Source organism: Maniola jurtina, chromosome 26 (assembly GCF_905333055.1).
Source record: "Maniola jurtina chromosome 26, ilManJurt1.1, whole genome shotgun sequence".
Classification (NCBI taxonomy): domain Eukaryota; kingdom Metazoa; phylum Arthropoda; class Insecta; order Lepidoptera; family Nymphalidae; genus Maniola; species Maniola jurtina.
This window is the reverse complement of record NC_060054.1, coordinates 4,748,124-4,761,983: the sequence shown is the minus strand read 5'-3', so window position 1 is coordinate 4,761,983 and position 13,860 is coordinate 4,748,124. Positions and strand designations below refer to the sequence as shown.

At 40.5% G+C, this 13,860-nt stretch overlaps 1 pseudogene; it reads left to right on the top strand.

Moving 5' to 3' along the window:
* Positions 1-11,990: 11,990 nt before the first annotated feature.
* On the top strand, positions 11,991-13,535 carry LOC123878447 (annotated as a pseudogene).
* Positions 13,536-13,860: the final 325 nt, after the last annotated feature.

Genomic DNA, 13,860 nt, shown 5'->3' with positions numbered 1-13,860 from the left:
AGGGTTGTAAGTTGTAACAGAACGTCAGTAATTATACACAAATAAGTTTTTACAACAAGTTTTCAGAAAAGTTGAACGTGTCTCTCTCTCTCTTGTATTACTCTCTTTAGAGTAATATGTCTGCAGATTTCTTAGTATGATGATTAGGGGTAAAAATAAACTGTCAAACCCACTTAAAATGTTTTCAAGATGGAAGATATTTTCTAAGAATTTGAATTCTTGATTGCTTTGTTTTACAGTTTTCAATCATTGAGTAAGATTCTGCAACTGTCAGTAATTAGTGTCGAAAAACAAGTAGGATGTCAAAGGCAAGGAAGAACATCCTCCAGAATGTGCGTATCACTATCATATCAAGTTACGATCACTACGGGTTTTATAATTATTACTATCAGAAATATTACTACTGTTATCAGAAGGAATATTTTGAACTTGAGCATTTTGTGATGTATTTAGTGGCGAGATTTTTCTCTCTGCGCGTATGACTTGCTTTGTTGGAGGTTGCCCTCCGCCAAAGCGAACTCCGCGCCTATGCTCACTGTAGGAGGTGTTTCTTAAATATTGTATCTAGGAAGTAGGCGTTACTTTGCGGAAGTCCCATGATCAAAGGACCAAAAGCTTCATCCGCTAAAAAAGGAAATTTGTATGGTACTACATGCAGCATGTCATTTTGTTCCACCCGCCCTCCTTCTGCTAATCATGCAGGACCTTACAATGTGCATTGGCATATTGTTGTAAATTGTACATTTGAAAAGAGCAACCGCCGAGTTTCTTGCTGGTTCTTCTCGGTAGGAACAGCATTCCGAACCAGTGGTAGATTATTTTGACGATTCAAAAGCACTTGTAAAAGTTTAATTGAATAAAAATAATTTGAATTTGAATTTGAATTTGCATTGTAAGGTCTACATCTCCTGAGGATGCTCTGTGTCGGAGCGGAACGTACGTCGAGTGTGTTCTGGTGGATATGTGTGGTGTTGCGTGATGGTAATTAGGGCTTGCTTGGTGGCTGGCTTTTTGCCTTTTTTGTGGATTATAGCCAAGACCTCGTTTTCTTCACCCGCAATATCCCTTGTTTTTCCAGCATCACCCTTGGACACTTAGCGAGCACTACTATCGGATCCGTTGGCGTTTCGAATCTTGGTTTCTTGTCGCCCATTGACGTCTCCCTGTCCAGACCACAAAACCGGATGTTCCATTGTAGGAAGCCATATTTCTCCTCTAATTTGGCCTCTCCGTGTATGGTTTGGGAAGTGTCTTTTGTATATGTATTTGGCTGCTTCTGCTTCCTTGAATATTATCTTCACTAGGAGAAGGACATGTCATGTCGGTTCATCGCCATGTCTGCTTGGGTCATGTTTGTGGAGCGTTCTAATATCGAGGAAAGCGTTAATTATGTGATCTGTGGATTTCCTTGGCGTTTCAAATATTCCTTCAAGGTATACTCTTCGTCGGCCATGCTCGGTTGCGGAGGCGTACTGAGTGCGGCCGCGGCGCGTAGTTGCGCCATTTTTTTGACGTTTGTCAAGTTTTTTATAGGCAAAGTTTATAGGTGTGATAGCCTAGTGGTTAGAACGTCTGCCTCCTAATCGGAGGTCGGGGGTTCGATCCCGGGCACGCACCACTAACTTTTCAGTTATGTGCGTTTTAAGCAATTAAATATCACTTGCTTTAACGGTGAAGGAAAACATCGTGAGGAAACCTGCATGCCTGAGAGTTCTCCATGTTCTCAAAGGTGTGTGAAGTCTGCCAATCCGCATTGGGCCAGCGTGGCAGACTATGGCCTAAACCCTTCTCATTCTGAGAGGAGACCCGTACTCAGTAGTGGGGCGGAAATGGGTTGATCATGATGAAAGTTTATAGGTGAAGCCACTGTGTTTTAGATATTCACCTATAATGAGTCTTGGGCTGAGATCAATTGAGCGCACTTTGACTGCTCAGACTTCGCTTCATAATATTATTTGCTTATAACATTGGGATTGCAACGTTTCCGTGGCCTGTTACACGTACTCGTATCACAGCCTCCTGAGGAAGATCATTCAAGAAGATTGATAATTTCCATCTCTTGTGATGTAATCTCTTCTTCTTCGTAATATAAATGATAATCAATGACTTTATAACAACTTCGTCTAATATTGGTTCATTATTTTCATCTTCGTCCTTAAAAAGAATCGATGCGAATCTGAAATCTTCTTCCTGGGCTGGTTTCAGCCCAGGATTGTATCGATATAAACACGAGAATAGAAAAATAACACGCAACACAAGTACACAAGCTATCAAAAGTTAGATTAGTTAAAAACATTGGTTTTAAATTAATTTTTTTTGCGGTATTCTGAGAATTCCGTCGTAATTTGCGACTCGTTGATGATAGCGGGTGTTTTATTTTGGGCTTTTAAAATTCGTCAAACGCTTTTTCATGTTGCTCTAACCAAACGAACTCGACATCCTTTTTTTATAAACCTCTCAACGATGAAAATAACCCCTGAAAATTTTGGAATCGAAACACGATTCACTACTCCTAAGAATTGAATTTCCATGGAATTGAATTTTTGTATTATGGAGGGTTATTTTTGTAATCCATAAAAATTCGTGGACATAAAGGCCCTTTCACACGCGCGTGGTCATGGCATGGTATCTACCGTGCCGTGTAAGGTAGTAATGTATGAGCTAATGTCAGCTTCCACATGGCACGGGGATCCGTCCTCGTCCACCACAACCACATGAACGCCAACGCAACACGGCTTGAGCGCCAGGAATACAATGGCCGGCAAAAATCTTGGGTCCTGAATGGCACTTGCACGCGATTGGCTGATCACTCGGCGCGGGTGCACGCGATTGGATGAAACATCGTACGTTCAGCCGAAAAAATTAACAATGTAAAAACATTAATTTTCATGTAGACCTATCAAACTAGACACAAAAATAATACACTTTTTTTTTGTTTTGATAATCTTACTAACTCTTTTCTATCTTTTGGACTTTTCATCCACATAGTATAGGTACTTGATCCTCAGTCATCAAGAGTAACACCATTCTCGCTTATAATAATATGTCCTAGATATTTTAATTGTTCTACATCAATCTTACATTTTTCCCTGTTTAGTTTCACGTTTTCCTGCCTTAGTCTTTCGAAATCACGCCTCAGTATCTCGCCATGCTCCTCTTTTATTCACAACAAAAGAACATGATAAGAGATACATATAAGCCTCTTATATATCACATAATAGAATAAATAATATAAATAATAATAATAAATAATATAATTAATACAAAAGAGGTTTGTTACTAAAAACGCTTGCGTGCGTCGGCGCTTGTGAAAACGTTTTTTGATTTGTGGGACTAAGTTGGTTGATGAGTTATTTAAACGGTTTGTCTTTAATAAAGAAATTAAGTAATTCTAAAGAGACAAGGAGAGACACGCACGATTTCGTTCTATGATCCCGAAGGAATATGTTTAAAAACAAGTGTAAATTAAAAATTTATAACACCCCCGACGATCCAAAGTATTTGAGTTTTCCAAAACATCATTTTCAAATAAATAATTATGTATTTAGGCAACGTCCATCTTGATTGTCTATTGACAATATTATGAACCTAACGGTTATCTAACCTTCTTTTATACAAGAAAACTAGAAAAGAGCTGATAACTCTTAAACGGCTGAACCAATTTTTTTAGATTATAGCTAAGAACACTCTCGATCAAGCCACCCTTCAAACAAAAAAAACTAAATTAAAATCGGTTTATTCGTTTAGGCGCTACGATGCCACAGACAGATACACAGATACACAGATACACAGACACACAGATACACACGTCAAATTTATAACACCCCTCTTTTTGGGTCGGGGGTTAAAAAAAGATTTAATCAGAATATCAAACAACTTGAGCTGTTGTGGCAGCGTGTTGATGGACTCCAATTAAACGCCGCACACATTTATGTACAATTATATTACAATCTTATTTACACCTGATTATTTACACGCTGTATTCACAACGTGGTGGTGCTGAACGTGACGAGAATCGGGAGCGCGTTGCTTGACCGGTGTTGGCTTGAGGGTCTCGGTGGGAATGTGGCTGCAGGAATTCGAATTGTTCCACAAGTGTAAATTAAAAATTTATAACACCTCCGACTCCCCTCTTTTTGGGTCGGGGGTTCAAAATCGATCTCTTTGTTATTTCTTTCTGTCAGCTGTCTACTACGAGGGCGGCACTGAAAATTTCGGGAATCAAGGAAGTGACACAACATTACTATTTAAAAATGTATTTATTGCTTTTCGAAGTATTCTCCGCGAAATTTGACACATTTTTCCATTCGATGGAACCAATCATTGAAGCAACCATTCCATTCGGAAGGACGTTTTGTAGACGTCCACAGCTTCTTCAGGTGATGAAAATCTCTGACCACGCAATGTATTCTTTATTTTAGGGAAAGTACAGAAATCATTAGAGCTTAGGTCGGGGCTGTACGGCGGATGGTCTAATAATTCTATGTTTTCTTGCTCTAAAAACTCTTTTGTTCTGTGCGCGGTGTGAGAACTCGCATTGTCGTGATGGAGGATGATGCGGCGGTTGCAGTTCTCTTTACGGAGTTCAGAAACGACCTGTGGCAAACAAATGCTAGCATACCATTCAGCATTAACTGTTCTTTGTCGCTCAAGAGGAATAGTCGCAACATGGCCGGTTTTGAAGACAAACGAAGCCACCATTTTTTTGGAACACTTCGTGAACGAACCATTTTTGTTGGCTTTAACTCATTTTCGAACACCCAAACTCGTGACTGGTTTTTTGTTTCGGGTTCGTACGCGTATATCCAGGATTCGTCACCTGATACGATGTTGTATACAGCATTTGAGGATCCTGCGTGGAATCTTTCGAGAGTTCTGACGCACCAAGTAACGCAAGCCGCTTTTTGCTCTTCACAGAGCAAATGCGGTATCCATCGGGAAAACAACTTTTTTACACCTAAATTGTTCATGCAAAATTATTTGTATTTGACTCATGCCAATGTCTAAAGTTGCCTGAATTTCGCGGTATGTCACATGTCGATGTTCCTCAATCAGCTTACGCACAGCATCAACGTTTTCTTGGGTGACTGCAGTTTTTGGACGACCTTGACGGGGATCATCACTGAGCTTGACACGTCCACGTTGAAATTCAGCAAACCAGCGATAAATTGTGGTTTTAGATGGGGCTTCATCACCAAATGTAGAAATCATTCGGTCGACACACTCTTTTTGTGTTAAACCACTTCGAAAGTCATAATAAATCATCGCTCTAAAATTTTCTCGAGTCAATTCCATTTTCTCAACGACTAAACAAGTTTGACAAGACCTTGTGACAAGACCGAGAATCTTTTTCTAAATAAATAAATGGTATTCGATTTTTAAAACCTAGGAGTTTTCAATTAAAAAGATTTTATTATAACAGGGACAGTGGAAATATTCCATTCCCGATACTTTTAGTGCAGCCTATGTGTGGCATAATAAAACGAGAAACCAAGAAAAATATTGGTTTTATTTAACTGAAACGTTGACTCATTTGACAGTAGTTAGATGACAGTTGTCTATGGAGGTACAGCGCGGAGGTCGCATCACCTCATTCTCCCCCGGTTCAGTTTTCACTCTCACTCCCATCAACCACAAAGTCCGCCAGGTAGGTGGGTAATTTTCGCGCCCTATTAGATTTCCTGGGAAGTCCAGTCCGAAGAACTGGCGAGGACGTTGACGGCTCTTCTACACGAGGCGACGACGAAGGAGCGATATTTTCAGGTGGAGGTGTGGAGTTGTTTTCAGATGGAAACGTGAGGCTATCGTCTTCGGAGGCCGTTTCAAAGTTATCATCTCTACTATCATCAGTAGAACTGGGGAAAGGAGCCAATTGACGGTTTGATACCGTTGAGGTTTCTCCATTATCCCGTCTTATGAGAGAGTAGTAGGGATTGGTCTCTAGAAGCTCGGCTTCCTCGACAAGAGGGTCCGTTTTTGAAGAGCGGATGTTCTTCTTAACGAGGATCGGTCCCGGCGTGAGCCAAGATGGCAGTGAATCTCCGTTCGGGGATCTTCTAGGGTATGTGAAAAGTTTTTCGTGCGGAGTAGCGTTCGTTGCCGTACATAGGAGAGAGCGGACACAATGCAATGCGTCCTTCAGTACTACTTCCCAATTTTCAACCGATAATCCCTTTGACCGAAGGCTGAGTTGAATAGTTCGCCAGAGCGTTCCGTTAAGTCGTTCCACTTGGCCATTACCCTGGGGGTTATAGGGCGTCGTTCTGGACGAGGCTATGTTTGACTGCCGTAGAAATGATTTGAACTCTTCGGACATGAATGACGACCCTCTATCACTATGAATGTAGAGAGGTTGGCCAAATGTCAGAAAAAGATCTTTCAGGCAAGTAATGACGGTGGCTGAGGTCATATCCTTACATGCGTAAGCGAAAGGAAACCGACTGTACTCATCAATAATCGTAAGTATGTACTTGTTGGCTGTTTCAGAAGGCAGTGGTCCTTTAAAATCTATGTTGATCCGTTCAAACGGCGACGTAGCTTTTATCAATTGACCCTTGACCTTAAAAAACCTCGGTTTTATTTCGGCGCAGGTAGGGCACGAAGCGGTCATCTCCTTGACATCATTAGCTGAGTAGGGCGTTTTTAGATCTTACCCAGTGATACATTCTAGTTACTCCCGGGTGGCAGAGTGCGTTATGTAGTTCTTTCAACTTGTTTATATTCATGTAGGCGCATACGCGAGATAGAGCGTCCGCAGCAGCGTTTTCAGTGCCTGGTCTGTAAACTATATCGTATTTGAAGCAAGACAGTTCTAATCGCCAACGTTGAATCTTCTCATTTTTTATTTTACTGTTATGATTTTGATTGAACATGAAGGCTACCGATTGTTGGTCTGTTATAAGAAGAAAATGTCTACCAATCAGGTAGTGTCTCCGTTTCTTTAGGCTCTCTACTATCGCACAAGCCTCTTTTTCGATTGAGGAGAATTTTCTAAATTACTTGAAGACGGGGTCGTTGAAACAAGCATTTCCCCCTGGAGAGCTCAAGTCCTCGTAGCGGGAGGAGGAGTTCATCGAAAACGACTTGTCATTGATTACTCCATGACAATAAACAAATTCACCGAACTGGATGCCTTCCCCTTGCCAAGCATAGAATCAGTCGTGAGCAACTTTACCATTAATAAAGCTGACCGAACTTCCTGTATCGACGAGAGCATCAGCCTTGTATTCGTTGACCCTGATTAGAATTGTTGCACTCCTAAGACTCGAAGGAGAGGCAGCAGAAATAGCTCCACTGTAGAATTGGTCGTTAGATTCACTGCCATCTTGGCTCACGCCGGGACCGATCCTCGTTAAGAAGAACATCCGCTCTTCAAAAACGGACCCTCTTGTCGAGGAAGCCGAGCTTCTAGAGACCAATCCCTACTACTCTCTCATAAGACGGGATAATGGAGAAACCTCAACGGTATCAAACCGTCAATTGGCTCCTTTCCCCAGTTCTACTGATGATAGTAGAGATGATAACTTTGAAACGGCCTCCGAAGACGATAGCCTCACGTTTTCATCTGAAAACAACTCCACACCTCCACCTGAAAATATCGCTCCTTCGTCGTCGCCTCGTGTAGAAGAGCCGTCAACGTCCTCGCCAGTTCTTCGGACTGGACTTCCCAGGAAATCTAATAGGGCGCGAAAATTACCCACCTACCTGGCGGACTTTGTGGTTGATGGGAGTGAGAGTGAAAACTGAACCGGGGGAGAATTTCTAATAATATGTGGTGTGCCCCATTTAGACCGTATTTCTTGACTGGAACCTCCTGCATCACATCGTCTTTCTTGGAGATGGGCATTTTATCGTGACCTAGCCTTAGTTCCTTCATTCTCAGTCCAAACCCACAGCAAAAATCAATATAGGGTCCGAATGTTCCGTACCAGTTATCCTTCTGCTCATCTCTACCATAATTTTTATAAACAAGTCCCATCCCTTCAGTCAAAGAGGTCCATAATTTTAAAAGATCATCCCTCTTTTTAATGTAGCTCTTCCCCATCAAAGTAATAGTGAATTCTGTTTTCTCCGACTTTTTTATAATGTTTGTGTCTTTTTTTCCTGCCGCTACTTGTCTACAGTATGTGTGAAGGGTGAAGATAATATTGGCTATTTGGATAGATATGGGAAGGTTGAAGTATGCAACTGTATACTCGGGGCTTCTTGTAAAACTCTTTTTGTCTCCACTAGGTATATTTGGAAAATAGCAAGTAAGTATTTCTTCAAATCCTTTTACAAGCAGTGTGATGCACATCTCCTTTTTATTTAAATCCAGTTCAATTTTTGGCTTTTTGCTTTCTTGGATAATCTCATTGCTATCGGGATCCACAGTTATTGCTCTTTTGGTTGCTCCTTTATTATTCGTTTGGTCCGTCTCCATAGTTGATGTTCCAGGTGTAGAGGTCATTTTTCCGTATTTCTCAATATATATTTAAATTGCGTCACTCTGTTATCTCTTCGATTTATAGGATCTGTTGATACTCCTTAAAAACGCTTTTTGGACGCCGCTAATAAATTTCGCGAGGCGAAATCGAAAATTTCTTGGTTTCTCGTTTTATTATGCCACAATTTATTTAACTGAGAATGACTGACGAAAAACTAGGCAAGCCTTCGCTGTTAAGATATCTGCGACCCGATAAGTTTGACATCGAGCCTGATGTCGCGGACTCCGATACAAAATGGCTACATTGGAAATCGACATTCGAAAGCTTCTTAGCAGAAGAGATTACCGAAGATGTACCGGACTCCCTTAAGCGTAAGATCCTAGTTAACCACTTATCGGCATCGATTTATAAGCATATCAAAACATGCTCCACTTATAAAGATTCGATGAAAGTTCTAAAAGACATCTATGTCAAACCGAAAAATACTATTCTAGCTCGACACATTCTCTTCAATCGCAAGCAACGAGCCGACGAAACGATCTCTGACTATGTTAGAGCTCTCCGACTTTCTGCGAAAGATTGTAAATTCGAAGACGTCACAGCCCAAGAGCATGAAGACCAAGCAGTTCGTAGTGCTCTCATATCCGGCTTACTATCACGAAGGATTCGCGAGCGGTTACTAGAAAACTCTAAACTCACTCTCTCAGAAGCACTTAATCAAGCCGTAGCTCTGGAAACGGCAGAGAAGGATGCAGTTACTATTGGTATTAGCTCTTCGCAACTTACCGCCATATCGCAAGGTATTTCACGGGTAAAGGAATCCGAAAATCTAGTGGCGGCTCTATCGTCACGAACTTTTCAAGCCGCCCCGAACACACCACCTCCGGCTAAACCCTGCTTCTTTTGCGGCGGGAGTCTTCATCCAAGTGTCGCGCTTCGTGCGACAGGTAGGAATTTAGTAAAACGCGAAGACGGTTTGATACTTATAATTATAGTCAAACAATCTTACAAATAGGTTGTGTCTTATTGTGGAACTAAATAAACTTAATAGATAACTCAGTCGGGAGCGGCCGTAGGTAACGCGCTACAATCACAGGGTAGTTAATTGAGAATCGCATACGCATGAAGACACGTTGACCGTCCGAAGGAAGACAACTGGCCTTGGTCAGACGCCGGGGGCAGACACGGGCTCGCAGAGGGCTCGCAGACGCATCGGACAATCGACGATGCTCGGGCGGCGCTGCGGTGCGGCGGCTCAGTGCTTGTGCGTAGGCTACTCGACAGCAGTGTGCAGCGTGGCTTGGGTAGACGGTACGAAGTTGATAGACACTTCGCCGGTGGGGTAGCAGTCAGGTTAATAGCAGAGCTTCAGTGTAACTGTTAGAGCTTCCTGGTAGAAGGAACCCTGGAATCGAGAGAGGCAATCTTAAATGATTTGCTCAAACTCTCGTTCCATAACTTTAGATGAGCCTTGGGTCGTCTGAGCCAAGTGCAGGTCGTATAATATAAAAGTGATGGAACGAGTTTACAGATTCTGTTAGTAAATATCCTATCGCAAGGGTTAGGTTAAACGAGTACAAAACAATTAGCCTAAACTTATAATTTAATAACATCACAGTTACCAACCTTAATCCAGGGTTACACAGAATTCACTACACTTATTTATTACTTTCACTTCACTCCTGCGTCGTGATTGCAGGTAATAGAAATCAGGAATGTCCCTGAACTAGGAGGATTGCTTATTTATATTAAATTTAGCGGAAATAAGGTGTATTCTCGAGTGTTCTGGCTACAGGAAATGTTATTAGTTTGTCGGGGAAGTTTCCAGAATGAAAGACTATTGATCGACAGATGTCGCTAGCGTATATGATTAATTAAATAGTCTTGACAGTTATTTTTAAATGGAAAGCTATCTGTCGTTAGAGGTCGCTAATTTGTATGAGTAGTTTTATTTTAAAGAATGTTCTAGAAAAACTGTCATTGTTTGATTAGTCTATGTAAACTATTCTCCGACAGATGGCACTGAATGTTAATCAGTGTTGACGTTGAAGTCTGTCAATGTCAGAAATTCTTTGTCCTAGTAATGTATTACGCGACCGGTAGATGTCGTTCGTAATTGTTTATTACAATTCCGTGATTCGATTTTTTTCGAATCACTACACAAGGTTCAGATGTCCAGCCAACAAAGCCACTTGCAAAAAGTGCTCAAAGAAAGGACACTTCGCAAGCGTCTGTAGATCGGGCAATTTTAACTTGAACTCCACGACAGTTGAAGATCCTACAACCCCTAACAACGACCAATTCTACAGTGGAGCTATTTCTGCTGCCTCTCCTTCGAGCCTTAGGAGTGCAACAATTCCAATCATGGTCAACGAATACAAGGCTGATGCTCTCGTCGATACAGGAAGTTCGGTCAGCTTTATTAATGGTAAAGTTGCTCGCATAATGAAACTACGCAAAAAACCCTGCCAGCAGACAGTCAATCTCGCTTCTCTCAATCAAGTTTCCTTTGTTGAAGGTGTCTGCTTTGCTACTATTACGATGAATAAGCATACTTATAAACAAACACCTCTTCTAGTTGTCGACAACCTCTGTGCCGACGTCATCATCGGCCATGACTTGCTCAAACATCACTCGAGCATTCATTTCAATCTTGGTGGGCCTGGCGAACCTTTAGAGATATGCAACGTGTTACAAGCTTCGGTGCCACCAGCCTCCGTATTTACAAATCTGTCGCCAAACATTCGACCGATCGTCGTGAGAAGCCGGCGCTACAGCAAGGAAGATGAGGACTTCATAAAAGAAGAAGTGTCTAAATTACTTGAAGACGGGGTCGTTGAAACAAGCATTTCCCCCTGGAGAGCTCAAGTCCTCGTAGCGGGAGGAGGAGTTCATCGAAAACGACTTGTCATTGATTACTCCATGACAATAAACAAATTCACCGAACTGGATGCCTTCCCCTTGCCAAGCATAGAATCAGTCGTGAACAACGTATCAAAATTTAAAGTGTTCAGTCAAATCGACTTAAAGAGCGCATATCATCAAGTACCCATCTTAGAAAATGAAAAGATATATACAGCTTTCGAAGCTTGCGGCAAATTGTACCAGTTTACACGCATTCCATTTGGCGTGACTAATGGCGTTGCAGCTTTTCAACGAACTCTGGACTTCATCATAACAGAAGAGAAATTAGAAGGAACGTTTGCCTACTTAGATGATGTAACCGTCTGCGGCAAAGATCAAAGGGATCATGACCACAATCTAAAACGCTTTTTGGACGCCGCTAATAAATTTCATTTAACTCTAAACGAACAGAAGAGTGTTTTCAATAAGACTAAAATCAACTTGCTTGGATATACTGTTGAAAATAACACAATCAGTCCTGACCCGGAAAGACTAAAACCTCTTCTAGAGCTTCCCGCTCCAACTAAAACTAGTGAACTAAAACGAGTCCTAGGGATGCTTGCTCATTACGCTAAATGGATCGCGCGTTTCTCCGAAAAAAATAAAGCCACTTACATGCGTGACTACTTTCCCGTTGCCACCTGATGCGCTCAAGTGCTTTGAAGAACTCAAGCAAGATATTAAGGCAGCCGCTCTAGTAGCCATTAACGACAATGAAATGTTTACAGTCGAAACAGACGCTTCGGAATTCGCGCTAGGGGCTACGCTGACGCAACATGGAAGACCAGTTGCTTTTTTCTCTCGGACATTGAATAACTCGGAATGCAAACAATCCTCAATCGAAAAAGAGGCTTGTGCGATAGTAGAGAGCCTAAAGAAACGGAGACACTACCTGATTGGTAGACATTTTCTTCTTATAACAGACCAACAATCGGTAGCCTTCATGTTCAATCAAAATCATAACAGTAAAATAAAAAATGAGAAGATTCAACGTTGGCGATTAGAACTGTCTTGCTTCAAATACGATATAGTTTACAGACCAGGCACTGAAAACGCTGCTGCGGACGCTCTATCTCGCGTATGCGCCTACATGAATATAAACAAGTTGAAAGAACTACATAACGCACTCTGCCACCCGGGAGTAACTAGAATGTATCACTGGGTAAGATCTAAAAACTTGCCCTACTCAGCTAATGATGTCAAGGAGATGACCGCTTCGTGCCCTACCTGCGCCGAAATAAAACCGAGGTTTTTTAAGGTCAAGGGTCAATTGATAAAAGCTACGTCGCCGTTTGAACGGATCAACATAGACTTTAAAGGACCACTGCCTTCTGAAACAGCCAACAAGTACATACTTACGATTATTGATGAGTACAGTCGGTTTCCTTTTGCTTACGCATGTAAGGATATGACCTCAGCCACCGTCATTACTTGCCTGAAAGATCTTTTTCTGACATTTGGCCAACCTCTCTACATTCATAGTGATAGAGGGTCGTCATTCATGTCCGAAGAGTTCAAATCATTTCTACGGCAGTCAAACATAGCCTCGTCCAGAACGACGCCCCCAGGGTAATGGCCAAGTGGAACGACTTAACGGAACGCTCTGGCGAACTATTCAACTCAGCCTTCGGTCAAAGGGATTAATAATAATAATAATAAGCCTTTATTTCCCAATAAGATTAATAATATAATACAATTTTAAGATTAATAATATAATAAGATTATTTTATTTTATTACAATAGGTAGGATATGCTTTATTAGTTCAGTTCATTGAATTCTGTTACCATACATACTGGCAAAAAATAATACCTACATAGTTAAGTGTTTTGTTAATCAAGTTCAAATCGTGATAGTATTTTATCATCAGCTGTTTGGCATAGTATATGAAACTATTTATACATAAAATAAACAATAAATTACTACTTTCTTTTTAAATACAATAAATTATACAGTTAAAACCAAAAATAGTGAAAAAGCTAATTTATTCTTTATTCAGCTATGCTGTTTTTAATTATAATTCTTAACTTATTAGGTATTTTATCATCAGCTGTTTGGCATAGTATATGAAACTATTGATACATAAAATAAACAATAAATTACTACTTTCTTTTTAAATACAATAAATTATACAGTTAAAACAAAAAATAGTGAAAAAGCTAATTTATTCTTTATTCAGCTATGCTGTTTTTAGTTATAATTCTTAACTTATTAGGTACATTGTTGTCAAGTTACGATCATATTTTAATACCACTTTTGTAATAAGTAGTTTTGTGATTAGTAGGCCTAAATGTACCTTTTTTTTTTTTTTAGAATCATAATCTACGTTCGCCTTTACAAAGAAAATATAGTAACTAAGAATGCTTTAGGTATATATATATATATTCTATATAATATTCGATATTTTATTATTTTACTATAACATTTTGCTGTAGCTTTTATTATAGCTAACATTTTATAATTTTAACTATGTTTTATATAAGTATGATAATACAATACTATGCTTAACTTAACATCCTCAGTTTTCCTTTA